Here is a 15,952-nt window from a genome sequence, read left to right as displayed (position 1 = left end):
ATTAACGTGCAATAATTTATTAGTATGAATACATTTAACAACTTCCTGCTCTAAGTTAAGAAGATTTTAATTGTCAACACCAACTTAACACCTGTCTTATTAAGTCGACAGAAGAACTGCTTCAGGACAATTCACACTCGAGATATTATTCCACAAAAAGAATTAGATGACGATTCGGTGTTCTGAAGAACGAGACAGCAGCTGCTCAATTGTTCGGCGTTTCTTGGGCAATTTTTTGCAGAAATTCAATTTATTTGCGATCGTGCGGCAAAGAAGTGGTGACAGAAAACAAGACAATAAGCGAGATCCTTCAATTTCCATAATGAGACTGTTCGTGGCTGAAGGGGAAGTTCTAAATTACGAGGATGGAATTAACGTAATCAAATGAAACGGGAGGGGGGGGGGAGCAGAGAGGAAGAGTGACATAATTTAATCAAACACGTGATTTTATCGATCAAACCACGCTCATAAATAAATCTCGACAAAGTTAAGATAACTAGTTTTTAAGAGGATTATTGAAAATCAGTTAAAGATAAATTCTATTTTTTCTATGCGAAAACTATTCACTGAAAAAAAAGATCTGAATCTTGGTTTTTAGAAGATTAATACAATAGTTTTTTTAACATTATTTGACATTCTTAGATAAGATTTAACAAGGAAATAGATAATTATTTTTCTGTCATCATTTGTTGACATTCCCTGAAGATGATATTGTTGAAGATGAGGTTTGTGGTTGTGGTTGTAAATTAGACCGTAATTGCATCTTTAATCTTTACTTCGCTTCCCGCCGAATATTAACAGATATATATGCGTATACCAACATTCACGCAATACCAGTATAATGCTTATACTGCATTTAAAGCTTTGAGATAGTACTTTATATACTGTTGAAGTATAATTTTTATGGTAAACTTAAATGTGAAAAATTAAGAAAGTGGTAAATATTTAATTTATAAGAAGAACAATTCATGAATTATATCGGCATTACAAGATGTTATTATTTAAATAACAAAAACATTAATATTACAAAAAAAAGTTGATCTTGAAATTAGAATTTTATTTTTATTTTCTGGATTGTAAGAAAGAGCGCCAAAATACGTTTGCTTCGCTAATTTTATTTTTGTTATCTCAAGTATTCGTACGTGCTTATTACAATGAAAAGGCATGATGATTTTCAAATTTATCACTGATAAGAACGACAAATATAAAAGGACGCATTACTTCTGGAATTGTTTTAAAAACTTATTGAATAGAAGCGCCGGGTTTGCAATATATGATAATGTGGTCTTACGGAAGATAATAGGATATATAGAAAAAGATTGTGGGTATTCAAACTTTAAATGGAAAACAAAATCTTTATTTTTTGTCTCTTTAAGTTTTCTAGGTTCTGGTTATTCTTAAGAATTTACAAACCAGCTTTAACTCTTGAAATTTCCAAACTTTAATAATGAAATCTCAAAGGGAGCATAGAACGATTGGATGATAGTTATTTGGTGGTTCATTTAGAAGGTTTTTTACTATCAATCTTTTCTTATTTCGGCAAAATAAGGTTATTTCTAAGAAAATAGGCATCTATCATTCAATACACAGAACACAATTCTTAGATGTAAAATATATTATACTGAGGAGATTTACTCCATTAAAAAATATACTTAAAAAAATAACTTATGCTTCAAGTATTCCAAAGTTGTTGAAAAAAAGGATTAAAATTATTTCGAAGAAAATAAAAATGAATTAACTTAAATTTTTAGTTTTTCTAGATTCATATGTGTGAATTTCTACTAATAATAGAAATGAAAGTATATGTCGCATATTTGCTCGTGTGTGTTTGCGAGCTACAGAACAGGCAATTTGATTTAAAGCTATCAAATTTGGCAGAGATATACTTCGGACAGTGAAAATCTGCACATAGAAGGGATTTAAAAAAATTTTAATTACTTAAAAATTAAATGAAATTCTAGCATTTATACTAGTAATAAGAAATTATAAATTCATTCATTAACGAAAGTAAAATTAAATTATTTAAATTGTATGAATTTCTATCATTAATTTTTCATTTATTAAAAATACTAAATCTCCAATTTCTAAAATTAAAATTTTCTGAAAGCAGAAAGATATATGCAAATATTATCCAAATAAGATGACACCTCGGGTAAGGTAATTAGTAAGTAGGTTATCGCTTCTCCAGTGAGTATAGAAATGATGTAGGGCTGAATTTCCTTCATACCGATACCGGGTCTTACTTTCTTTGTGAGTAGTGTATTCGGGGGTTGCAACGTAATGGGAGTTATAGTGATCTTACTTTAATGCCTGATTACGCTGCCGTAGTTGCTCGGACATTCAGTTTATAGTGGACGCATTCAGCATAGAATGTGTAGCTAATTTTCTTGTATATGTAAATGCTACAAAAGAAAAATATATAATTTTAAGATATTTAAAAATCAAAATTCCTTTTACATCTTTTTCTCTTTTTTGATAAAATGTATACATTAAAATTGATCAACATAATGCTAATAACATTTAAAGGCGTCAAGTATTAATAAGATTAATTTGATTATGTTTATTAATTTTAATGAAATACAATTAATAAATACAATAAACCCACATCACCCCATAACTTTTATCATATTATTTTAAATTTTACTTGAGCAGTAATGATAAAACATTCTGGGTGGTTAGTATTTGGAGTATTTTATTCACGCCCATTTAATTAATTTGAGAATTTATCTAGACAGAAGAACTTAATTATGAAATCTCAGATTTCTCCATATTTCTTCTTTCATCAAACATTTGTATTAACAAATCAATGGTGTATTTGAATACAAAAAATTACAATTAAAAGCAAACAAAATATTATATTATTATTAAATTGCATTACACATTATTAAACAAAAACATCATAAAGTACACAAATTTTGAGCGCACTCAAACGGAAAAGCTAGCATTTAAGAAAAAATATCATATAAATATAGAGATACGTTAAAAGCCTATATAAATTTTAAAAATAAAATAAAAATGACATAAAAGAATGTTTGATTATTCGAAATGTAACATCTAAAAGTTTCAAGATTTAAAAAAAAAATCAAAATTTCCTCAAACATGAAAAAAAGTAAAGTAGTATTTTTTAACAAAGTACCTTCAGTTAGGAAATCAGATTCAGAGAATCAGAAGTTTTTATCCTAAGTCTGCCTAAACATAAAGGTCTTTAGTCAGAAATGACCAAGAATGCTCTAACCAACCCGGCCATTTGATGTCTTTAAAGTACCTACCCTAACTGTGCATTGGCTAAGTGAAAAACGAAAACAACAGCAGATAGGGATTAAATGGGCCGAAATCTATCCTTTTGAGGTCTGGAGATGAAGCCACCTAAAGCTTTCAACCCAACCACTAATCTGGCAGAGACTATGTAAACAATCTAATCCTGTTGTTTTTCATGGGGAGAGGGGTGACAGATGGATCAGGGATCGGCTATCACTTCACTCATTTGCAGTATTTCATATCATACGTATGCTCGAACCTATTTAAAGCCATGTTGGAGAGAAAAATGAAACAGAACCATTTCGACCAGACTTCTGATGGGATTATAGAGGGTCCTTCCAAGAGTTCAGGTTAGTTCTTGCTTTAAAATTGTCGCCTTCAACTCTTTTTATTTTCTTGCGTCAATGATTTTAAATTTTAAGTCTTGTTTTGCTTAATTCAGCTATAATAATAATAATACAAAAGTAAGCATTTTATTATCTCATAATGAATGGAGTAGATATTTTAAGGAAAATTTTATGATGCGAATCTTTTGCTAAATAACACTGTTACATTAAAAATATTTCTTTGACCACTAATCGAAACACATACAGTGTCAAGACGCATTTTCCAAAAAAGTCTGATATGTAGGTTTAAATATTTCGCATAAAATAATAAATATGTAAAACAATTATAATAAGGATAAAAAATAACAGACTTTACTAATAAAATATATTTTAATCTTTCTCTAGTTTTCTGCCTACTTATAAAGAAAATATTGTTTTATTTAAAAATTTACAAAATCTCTTATGGAAGATATCAAAAGTTGTTGAATTTGCAAAATATAATCTTAAATATTTCAGCTTCAATGTAATTTATGAACTAAAGAAAGTAAAACAAACAAACAAACATAATTATGAAAAAGGAGAAAAATATCTAAAATTGAGAACAAAGAAGAAAACAAATCCTTAAAAAAAACTCATTATACTTTTATTGCATTTGCTGATTATGTTAATCTAAAAATAGTCTTTACAACGATATAATAATCTCATTTATGTTGTTGTGTGACTTATGGGACTTTACAAGCCCGCTGACATTATCTGTCAGTGATTTAAGCCAAGTGAGCATCTCTTGTTTTTTGAGTAGCGCGAACTAGGGTCAAGAGTACGACTTAGCTACTTCATGCGTCATATTCGTTTGCACAACCCATTTTTACAGGGGGCATATTTACACACCTCACAGATAGAACATAGAGAAAGAATAACCATGCCCGAACCGGGACTCGAAGCCAGGATGCCCATGGCAAGTGGAAGACACGTTACCTCTATGCCAGTACGCCGGCTCTCATTTATGTAGCAAAACGTAACTGCAAAGAAAGCATATATGACATTTGAATTTATATATTCTATTGCAATTTTGGCAATTTCTTGCCAAACTGAACGAAAAAATAATGTGAAACCTGAAGACTTTTATGAAATTTCTGTTTGATGATGCTATGAATATTCAGGTATGTTAGTGTTAAATTTAAAAGATGACTGCCTAAGAGCTTGCATTATTGAATCGAATGTAATCGGCATTATTTATTTCGCATGCTATAGCACTCATCATCACAAGTAAATTTTAGATTCATAAACTTTAAAAATAATATTAGGCATAGATGCAGTCTTCATACCTATGAATTACAAGTAATATTTAATTAATTCCTTTCTTTATTCAATATTGATTCTTGTGTGATGACTTTTTTTTCCGATATTGAATGATCAAAAATATTTTGAATACTTTTTGACCGCGTTAAATTATGAAGTTCGTCTTTTTTTCATAATGTGTTGAAATTTGTGAAACATTTTTATAGGTCTGTGCATCTTATTTCGTCCCCGTGCATGAGTAATCATCTTTATTTTGCTCCCATTTCAATCGAGTGTTGCTGAATTCTACTTGAATTTGCTGCAGACGCTGAAATCAGGTAAGATAACACGAAAAAAAATTCTTTTCTGTCATATTAGGTAGATTTACTTCTCTATTTCATAGAGATGGAATTTAGTTTATAATATTAAATAATTCAATATCTTGTTAATGATTTCATTCGAAAAAATTATTTATTAATTCTAAACTGATTTTCCGATATTCAGTATTCATTTTACCTGTATTAAGGTTTTTCTGATCTTCCACGTCAAACCCTTTATGCAAGCAAATTGAACTTTATACCAAATCCTACAAACTGATTATTTCTCACCAAACAGATTCTGTATTATATAATCTGTATTATGATGTAGCGTTTTCCACGAAAGAATTTTCTCTTTTTTTTCTAAAAAACTTTTCCACATATATCTCTTTCTGTTAGGGAACCGTAAGAGTGTCAAGTTTATGAGATATATTACAGTGCAAAGAAAAAAGACGTGCATCGAGAAACTGAATTTATGATAAACAATAAAGAATTTAAAATTCATTTGGATACAATTTAATATCCCAGGTATCCTTTTCATTTTTATATGAATAGGAATAACAATCAATGTCCAAAACCAACCTGGTATCTAATTAAAAGTTAAATATAGTAGTAATTTAAGGGGCTACGAAACCTAAAACTTAAGTCACGAGGATTGCCAGACAATTTTCTGGGAGAATAACCGTTGAACTGGCATTGATTTGGTGACGGCTTTGCTATTCGATTACACTTTACTAAATGAATGTCTAAAATAAGAATACGTATTAAAATTAGTGATGATTAAACGTATACGAATACGTATTAAAATTAGTGATGATTAAACGTATACGAATACGTATTAAAATTAGTGATGATTAAACGTATACGAATACGTATTAAAATTAGTGATGATTAAACGTATACGCATACGTATTAAAATTAGTGATGATTAAAATAATTTTTTCCAATAAAGAAGAATTTTTCATTTATAAATTCATGTTCCATATTTGCATGAAATATTAAAATTAAAATATACTTAATGGCATAATAGCTTGTTGGAATGATTTTAAAAACAATGCTTCAGATCAGGAGATAAACTCCTTCGCATACAGTGACGATTCTGATTAGCGCATCGAATTAATGAATTTTCAATTTTAAATCTGCTATTAAGTGAAAGTATTAATAATTTAAAATGCAAAAATCACATAAAATGATTTAATATCACAAATGCCCTTTTATTATTTTAATTCTTATGGTAATATATGTCTTTAATAAGATACCATCGAATTAGGATGTTAAGTAAATTTTGTAAGTTGAGTAATTATAGTAGAATCATAAATTTGAAATACATAATAAGTAACCGAAGCTTCACTTAATGATAGAACAGTATTTACTTACAATTTAGTTAAAGGAAAAACAAAAAAAAAAAGGAAATTAATACATGAATACCAAAATAAAATATTGTATATTAATAATATTCTGAATAGTAAGCAATTTAAGATAGTCATAAATTAGTCCACCTATTTTTTGAAAACCGATGCATGCTACTAAAAAGAAGGAAATTATGCGATTGAAATGTAAGCTATTTCTGCTCTCTGACCTATGAGAAAAACTTAGTAAACATAATTTTAAGCATGTTTAGTTAGCAGCTTATAAGTTGAACTTCATCTCTAAATTACAACAATATCATAAAAAAAATCTCTGAATATACTCTGCTACTGGTTGTAGGCTTTATAATTACCAAATTTGATACGTAGTAATAGTTAAAAAAGAATTAATTCGAGTTTTTACATTTTTCCTCAAAGTACTGAAAGCATTTTACAGTGGAAAAATTATTCTTATTTTAAAAAGCAAAACAATTATATAAAAATTAAAATCATCAGTGATACTTATTTACTTCCGTATAATTTTTTTCTAAATAAATAATTTTAAGATATATTTTTAAAGATTTTTCAGTTACTGTATTTATTTACATGTACATTACGACGATATTAATTTTTTTTTGTGCGCGCCCACACTATTGTTGCTATAATTAAAAGAACATTTTAAAAAATAATATAAAAGCAGACGAACCAAGTTTTAATACATAATCATTCTGCGGTTTTTCGGATTAGAAGCTCCATTCTCTTTTAACCCTTTACACTCGGAAAAATATTAGATGCATAATTATTCGCCTAATGAAAGTATTTTTTTTTATTGCTTTAAAAAAATATAGTTTTTTAAATTGAATTTCTCCTAAATATTATTCTAGATCTTTTTATCACTTTGTATGTATTTTTAACGATCAACATTGAAAAATGAATAAAACATCAAAAAGATGCCCCATCTTGAATGGAGGCTCAGAGGAGACATCCGAGTGCGAAGGGTTAATTTGTGAATAAATTAATTATATAATATTTTCTAAACTTTTGTAAGGAAATTTTTACTCCAAGAAATATTAGTTGTAGAGTTTTTGATAAAATCGTCAGCGCATTAACTAGATCTTTTAGCTGATAGTTTCTCTTTTGTATATTAGAAAAATATGTAGCTTACCAGATTTGCCGATAGGGACTATAATGATCTAAGATAATACAGCATGGCTATTTTACCAAAGGTTCATACTATTTTTCACATATCTGCTTTATTATTGTTCTAATAAAGTTTCGCTATTTGAGGATATAAACTAAACACATCATATGGATGAAATCTTTGTGAAGGAACGGATGAAAACGTAGAAGACGTCAGAAAAGTCTCGATTTATTATTTAGGGATACCCAATCATTTATGGCTATTCTAACATTTTAGCCAAAAGAATAAAGTGAAAAGTATAGTCATCAATAGAAAAGAACTTAAATCATTAATTTAAAGGATAATCACGATTTCTAACAAACAATGTCAAAAAGGATTTTTCTGAAGCATACTTCAAGAAAACTTGACTGCTACATCAATAAAATGCTTTTGTGCAGTTTGAATTTTTATAAACTGTAATTGAAATGGTAGAAAATGTGAGCTTGTCACTCTATTTCTATAATTATATTACTTTTTTAAAGAGAAAGAGCACTGATTTAATTTAAAGTTTGAATTATTTGTTAGTCACCTGGATAAAAAAAAAACCTCCCATGAATAGAAATTATCTTAATCATTATAGGAAATTAGTTATTTATGCATCTATTCTTAGATTCCTGAACCTCTTCGCATACAATGATAAATCTGAAACGCGCATCGAATTTTCAATTTTAAATGTGCAATAAAGCGAAAATATGAAATTATTTAAAATGCAAATATCAAATAAAACGTTTCAATATTTCAAATGTCTTTATATTATTATTGAAAAGTTAAAATAATAATAAAAATGCCAAATAGGATGTGTCATCTAATTAAGTAAATTGGTAGGTCAAGGGTTTAATGTTCGGATACAAATGACTTGATGCCTTGTCCAGGAGATCTGAAACCTTCGAGGCATTCTCGCGTAACCAGGATTCCTCTCCAGATTTTTACTCCAGCGAATGAATTCTATTTTCTTAGAAGAGTGAGACTGATTTATGTGACAGTGAAATCAAGTTTCGAATCCGTCTTTTCTTGAAACCGAGTTTATGCTTCCAAATTAACTAGAAATATTTTATTATGGCATAAGAAATATTAAATGTTAGTGCAAGTTTTTGGTAAACGAAAATTTCTTTATCTTCATATCTTTTTTTATCAATGAGAGTGGTTTGTATAATTATGCTGAATTTTTCATGCTAAAAAACCATGTATAAGAAAAGTTTTAAATCATTAGATATTTACATAGCATTATCAGGGCTTATAAAAAGAAAACGTATGAAAAAAATGATAAAATTTCTTATTACTAACAAATTGATAAGATAGATAGTTGAAATAATCTATTTAAAGTGTGTAACATGCATTAATTGAATTCTATCAAGATAATGTAAAAAAGTTCCTCAAAATCATCATTTCATTTAAAAATTCATAATTGATATGCAAATATTTTTAAAGCTCTACATTTTGCTTTAATATGCGTTTTTAATCATTCTCAAATAAACGGCATACTTCTAACTTCCTTAGCATTTTCCCCATCATTATTTCTGTACAACTTTATTTTGATAAAAATGAAGTAGAAGCCATTTTGAGCATCTAAGTACTATGTAATAAAATGCATACTTATTCATAATTCGAACAATTTCAAATGAAAAAAACACACACCAATTCTAAGCAAATTCTTTAGAACCAGCGAATGGAACTAAAAAATAAAATACTTTAAACATAATAAAGCCTTTCCCCCGTAAATTCCGCCTTTGTGTCAATAAAAATGTTTTGGATTTTTTTCAAAGTCAAAAAATATGGCATTTGGATTCAAAGAAATGTCAAGTGCATGTTTTTTTCAAATACAAGTGGACGATAAAGTTATATTTTTCCAAAATAATGGTTAGTTGCTAAAAGAAATTCGGAAGTTTTGAAGAAATAACTATTGTAAATATACTTTATAGCATGCATTTGTTGCAAAATCAATGCTTGCTAACAGGTTGTTAAATTCGCGTTTGCGGGTTATTCTGCATCGTATTGAATGTCATTATTTGAATATAACTTTTTTGTGAGGAATTTTTACCCTGTTTTTCGTGATGATGAATATTAAGGTAACTGACGAATACACTTTTACAGTTTTAGCGAAATGAATCAGTAAGAGTGGGAGAAAAAATTAATTTTTAGAGCTTGTAATCTACATTTTGTCAATTGAATTTATTTTTCTGTATTCAATTAATTATTGACATAACGATGAAATAAGAACAATTATTTTGTAGATTATTCTAAGTCAAGGAAAATAAGAGGGGATAAAGAAAAACGATGGCAAAAATGCGATTTTTAAATTGATGATTTTAAGAGAATGGATCTTAATTATAAACTGCAACATGTGATCGCAAAACCTCGTTCAAAATGCTCTCTACTTAGCAGACCGTCCTATTTTGAGTTATTGAATCTGGCATATAATTATTTAGTTTAGGTACTCTATATAAAATAATTATTTTTAAATTTCAATAAAGCGACAATTTTTTAGAAAAATCATTAAAAATTTAAGTTATAGTGCTATTTTTTTTTAAAAATGAAAACATATCTGCTCAGAAAACCAGCTGTAAATTAATTTAAAGTTAAAAAAAAAGTTTTTCAATGAAAACTCAATTTAATTTTTTGTTTTTAATAAATTTTGAAAATATTAATATACGTTAAAACAATCATTTTCGTTGCTAATTTTATTGCTTTATAAGCACGCGCTTTAGGTTGCTATAAAACATTTTTTGGTGTTAAATGATGCTATTATTAAAAGAATTTTTTTTAATGTGACATAAAGACAGATGAATTAAATATAAAGCAATTTCGTACTACGAACTAAAAGTTAACTTCTTTAAATTATGCACGAGTCAATCGATTTGATTGCGAGTTTTCCTTAAATCTACTGATTTATAATTTGCCCGAATTAAAAAAAAAGATGATCTATGTTTATTTATCTGTGAGTATCGTTATTCTAAAGAATTATAAAGTACACAAAATGATAATAATAAGTGGTCTTATTATACTGAATTTATCAAATTTTGTAAAAAAAATCAACCATTAAATCATAACAGTATCATTGTTTGCGTATATGACGATGATTAAAAAATGACTTACATGCATAATATTTGATATAGTATTTTAATTTAGGATCTATATCAAATTTTGAGGTTAATCCATTGGAATTACATTATCTATCTATGCAAGTATTAGTAAATATGAGAATAAAGTTAACTAATAACGCCATAAGTAAAAAAAAAAAAAAAAAAAAAAAATCAAGTTTGATTGTACTCTTGACATCAAAATGGAGCTATGTTTTCAATATCAGATCCAATCCCTTGCTGGATTTAAGATCAACATCGGTTCCTTGCCAGAATACCGGATGTAATGTGCAGCCTTAAGTAGTACACACTATCAACCCCAACTTTAAATTAAAAAAAAAAAATTCGCATTTTAACTAATTTCTAACTCAATAAAAAAACATTAATGATATAATTTAGATTACTTTGTAATATTTAAAAAAGATGCATTTCTTAAAAAATATTATTTTTTTTATTATTCAGGGCGGTGCGACTTCCACGATTGAGCACATCATTATTAAATAGATCTAGAGTTCTTAAACATTTAATAGCTAATTTACGTTTCAGAATCCCGAGACTAGCATTTTTTGACTATTGTACTTAGGGATGGTACACAGAAAGCCACCGAATTCCTAATTCCGCAAATAATCTTCGCCTTGAATTCTATGAATGATAAGAGTTTATCCCTTATTAAATGTAAATATCTCCACCCTCCCTTACTTTTACGAAATGCACTTTTCTTGACGCATGCGTAAAAATGCGGAGGGTTTCAGAAACCGAGAATGAACACAAGAATGAACTAAAAACAAAAGATAGGTACTTGGCCTATCATATTTGATAAAAAGTTTAATATTATCCTAATATTGTAAATTTCACAGATTTTACATTTTTTACAGTTTAGCAACCATAACATTTTTTCCATAACATTTTTTAAATCAATCCTTTTGTAATCCTGTTACAGTCTAGAGGCCTTGGACAGTAGCCTAGTAAAACTTGTCGGAAATCTATCCCTTACCCAGTAAATCAACAGTAAAAATTCTAGAAATTAAATGATTTTTTCATCTATATTATAAAATCAAACACAGAACGCACTATATTGTTCAAGAACATTTCCAAGTATTTAAAACTTACTTTTCAGATTTTATTTCAATAAATTTGGATTTTTAAATTTAAAAAATTTTTTTTGTAACTTCTGGCCTTTTGGAATTATTTTAAAAAAGCCCTGCAACATGGCCCTGTGGTTGGCGATAAATATTTTGTGATTTTCGAATGCATTTGGTGGAAAGGATATCTCCCAAATCCCAGCAACCCGCGTCTTCATTTTTTATGCTTAGCTCGAAATTCGTTGCCTCTGACACAGTTAGCTTCCGGGTAAAGTTGAGTATAAAAACAGCTGCGGAGAAAGACAAGTACCACGTGATTTTTTTGCTGGAAGCAATATTGGAATTCTTAGCTTACCCAGATAAAAACATTCAGGATAAGGGTAAGGGTAAAAGAAAGTGAATTATTCACATTTTATTCTTATTCTTTTCTGTTCCTTTTATCTTTCTTTTCTCAGAAAGCATCCACTTCGCAAATGTAAATGAATTTTTTTCTGGTGGAACGGTTTGGCAATTATTTTTTCAGGTCGGAAACAACTATTTTTTTTATCTTGAATTCCTTAGAAATTATTTTCAGATTTTTTTTGAATAAATCAACTTTTGCAATATAAATCTAATATTAGCTTGATACTGCCACTGAAGAATTGTTTTCTAAATATAGGCGTAGTTAAACAATAAAGAACCAATTGATTTAATTTTGAAAATTGAAAATCGCCCTGAAATACGCCGTCGAAAAACGAACCGAATGGAATCCGACATTGAATAGATTGTCTTAATTGTATTAACCCTAGTATGCCTGACTTTTTATATTTTCACAAAACAAATATGTGTGTTTTGAATAGCTGCTTCGGATTTTGCGAATATTCGGATAAAAACAGATGATGAATCATCAATTTATATTTTCCCTCCGTTTACAATATCATTCAGGGAACTGAAAACTAACATTAATGAATAATTAAACTACCAAGACTGAAGAGTTTTTGCAATATTAATCACCAGAAGGTTTTACGCTGGAAAGAAATATTAATCTGCGGTTCATTTTAATAAAAAATCAAACAAAAATAATCTATTACGTTTTGTGGAAATATAAGCTAGAAAATGAAAACAGTATTTCAATAATGCATATTAATTTCTTAGGAATATTTGCAAAAAACCCGGATCTTCGTTTCATATGTCCTAATATTTCATGAAATTAATTAAAATTGTTATATACTCGAGGCTTCAAAATCGAGGTACAAGTCTATAAAAACATTTCTTGAAATAAATTAGTGGATTACTCGAGTTGAAAATATTGCATACCGAAATAAAGAAAAACAATATCTTTATATGACAGCTAATTTGTAAAAGGAAAGCGAAGAAACAGGAAAACTAAGAATTGTTTTTTTTTAAAAAACCAAATTCTTTTTATAAATGAGAAAGTACAAATGTTTCTTTATGATGAATATAAGATTGGTTGAAAAAAGTAAAAACCACTACATTATTAAATATCTGGAGCGAAAAACCATTAGTTTTCGTTTCGCATCGGAAATGCGTTCTTTTACCTTGCATTTCTCATCGATTTTTGCAGCAAAGAGCCTTAGAAAATTTATGCTTGGTAATAATCCGTATTTGAATAGTAAATCTTTTAGTTTCATGTATTATTCTTTAAGATCAGAGTATTATTTGAATTGCCGAGCCCAAACCGAATCTCATTTGTTATGTTGCACTGGATTTATAAGAAAAACCTCTTCAGAAATTCATTTAATTCGAGTAGGAATAAAACTGAATTTTAGGCTTACAAAGATAATGCTTTTGTTGGAACAAAATAGCAGGCAAAAATTTAAAGGAACAATTCAGTATGTCTACCTTAAAGATTTTCTTTATTGAAAAGAAATATCGAATACTTCTTACAGATCGCAACAAGAATTGTTGAAATAGTGCTTTCTCCAATTGAAAGTATATGGGATATTTATTATAGAAAACAAAACAAAATATTATTACTTTGCCATATGGAAGCATTTCTTTGAATTTTTCTTATACGAAGTATATATTGTAACCATAAAAAAAAAAAAAACGAGAGTTTGACGAATCACCGCATTATCAACCACCCTGAATATGAAAAACATATTTTTGACATTATGTCTGTCTGTCTGTAACAAAGATAATTCATAAATTCTTTGCTCTAGATGAATAAAATTTATCATACGGTCTTGACACCAAATTCGAAGATTTCTATAAACCTTTGAACAAAATTCGTTGAAAGGAAGTCTGTCTTTCAGTCTGTTCGAATGTAAATAATATGATAATTACAAAATGAAGTGAGCTAGATATATGTAATTCGGCACAAATTTAATGTCTTTAGTGTATACACCTATTAAAGTTTGAGCCAAATTCAGCAAGAAGTTGATCATCTGTCAGTATGTATTTTCAGAAACATGCATACGTGATAACTCAAAAATGCAATATAGCTTTGGCAATGCAATATGACTTAAATATAGCTTTGGCATGCAATTTTGTGATTACAAGCTTAATCCTGTGTTAAATTTGCTTTAATCTGCTTGGAAAAAAGCATCGAAAACACAAATTAAATTTTTCGGTAATATTAGCAGAATATAGGGATTAATCGAAAAAAAAATATCTCCATATATCACAAGATAGATTCAGTAAAAATGTTAAATTCAAGAGGTGAAAAGCTCGTTTTCTGGGATAACACCATTATTAGATAATATGCGAGAAAATTGTGGGCATACTACAACCGCTGCTGTAAGCTAGATTCAAGAAAGTTGAGCATCATAAATTGAATCAATACTGGATCAAATAACTGGAATTCCTATGGTGACTTAATATTGTAAAACAAACTCTATTGTAGTATTGTATTTATTTCTTCAAATAGAAGTGAGAGAAAATATTTGAATGTAATTTACTCTTTATTGTCGTGCGTTAGGTTGTATATTAACAGACAAATTACTCAAAAAGGAAGGATTTATTAATTTTTTGATAACTGCTATTATATATTTATTCGTTTGCTAAAAAATGGCAAGTATAACGTTATAGTATTCACATATAAAACAAAGCCGGTTAATTTGACAGTAACAAATGGAAAGCAATGAGTCTTAAACATGCTAGTCTCATAAACAAACAGTAATCCAGTTTTAAACACAAGTTAAGCCACAAATAATGAAACAATCTAAAACGCCCAAACTAAATAATTTATTCTTAAATGAGGATTCTGAACAGAGCTGTATGTAATTAAAGTGCAGCAATATAATGGAATTTATCATTACAGGTGGATTATTAACATAAATATTCTAAGCGGAACACGCGATGGAAACAATTTGATGAGCAGGTGGTTTCGAAACAAATGAAAGATAACGCTATCGTATCACTAACATGCTAACATTATTAAATAATAGTTTAAATGTTATTTTTAAAAACCAGCTGCGAGTAGAGGTTGCAGACGAAAAAGAAAATTCAGAAGAGCGGTAGGCTAGAAAGACGGGGAAAATGGATTTTCCCCAGATAAAACTGTAGAAGTTTTTCTTCACTTTTCATTTATCTAATTTCACCTCGGAAGACGCGGTCGTTCTTTCAGATCTTATCGTTTTCTCTATCGGATGAATTGCGAACGGAAATCAACTCGTTTATTGATTTTCATTTTTATTAAATGTTAATTTTAAATATCTATACTATTTTATATTGAAACCATGGGCTCGGTAATTTCATAAGGCAGATAAATTGTGAAGTTACAATTACATTTTAAAAATGAAACGCCAAACAAGAATTTAAATTTAATTCAATTTTTTTATCAAAATCAAACATTTATCTATAGTATTATTTATTATTATTATTATTGACATTTCGTTCAATTCAAAGATGTTCATTCTAAAATTATCTTCAATTAATTTATCATAATCATTATATTTATTTAAAATCAATTTCATTTTTGTTCATTTTGTTTCAATTTTTACAAGAAGTTGTTTCAATTTTAATTTCAGAATTTCTCAGTTTGTAATTTTCAATAATTAAATGTATGAATTTTTGCTGGCAACCATTTAAGCCCACATCGTTCTTGTCTATAAACCATTCAATTATTTTTAATAATGGCCAATGAA

At 28.2% G+C, this 15,952-nt stretch overlaps 1 protein-coding gene across 1 annotated transcript in view; it reads left to right on the top strand.

Moving 5' to 3' along the window:
• The first annotated feature begins 5,105 nt into the window (after positions 1 to 5,105).
• The window catches only part of LOC129965402 (1-phosphatidylinositol 4,5-bisphosphate phosphodiesterase epsilon-1-like), a 365,955-nt gene continuing 355,108 nt past the window's right edge, over positions 5,106 to 15,952 (top strand). Inside the window, exon 1 of the mRNA XM_056079248.1 lies at positions 5,106 to 5,200. The gene's annotated coding sequence lies outside the window, so the exon portion shown is untranslated. The remainder of the gene's footprint in view (positions 5,201 to 15,952) is intronic.

Source organism: Argiope bruennichi, chromosome 4 (assembly GCF_947563725.1).
Source record: "Argiope bruennichi chromosome 4, qqArgBrue1.1, whole genome shotgun sequence".
NCBI lineage: Eukaryota > Metazoa > Arthropoda > Arachnida > Araneae > Araneidae > Argiope > Argiope bruennichi.
Note: the sequence above shows the minus strand (reverse complement) of the source record. Positions and strands in the feature narration are given on the sequence as shown.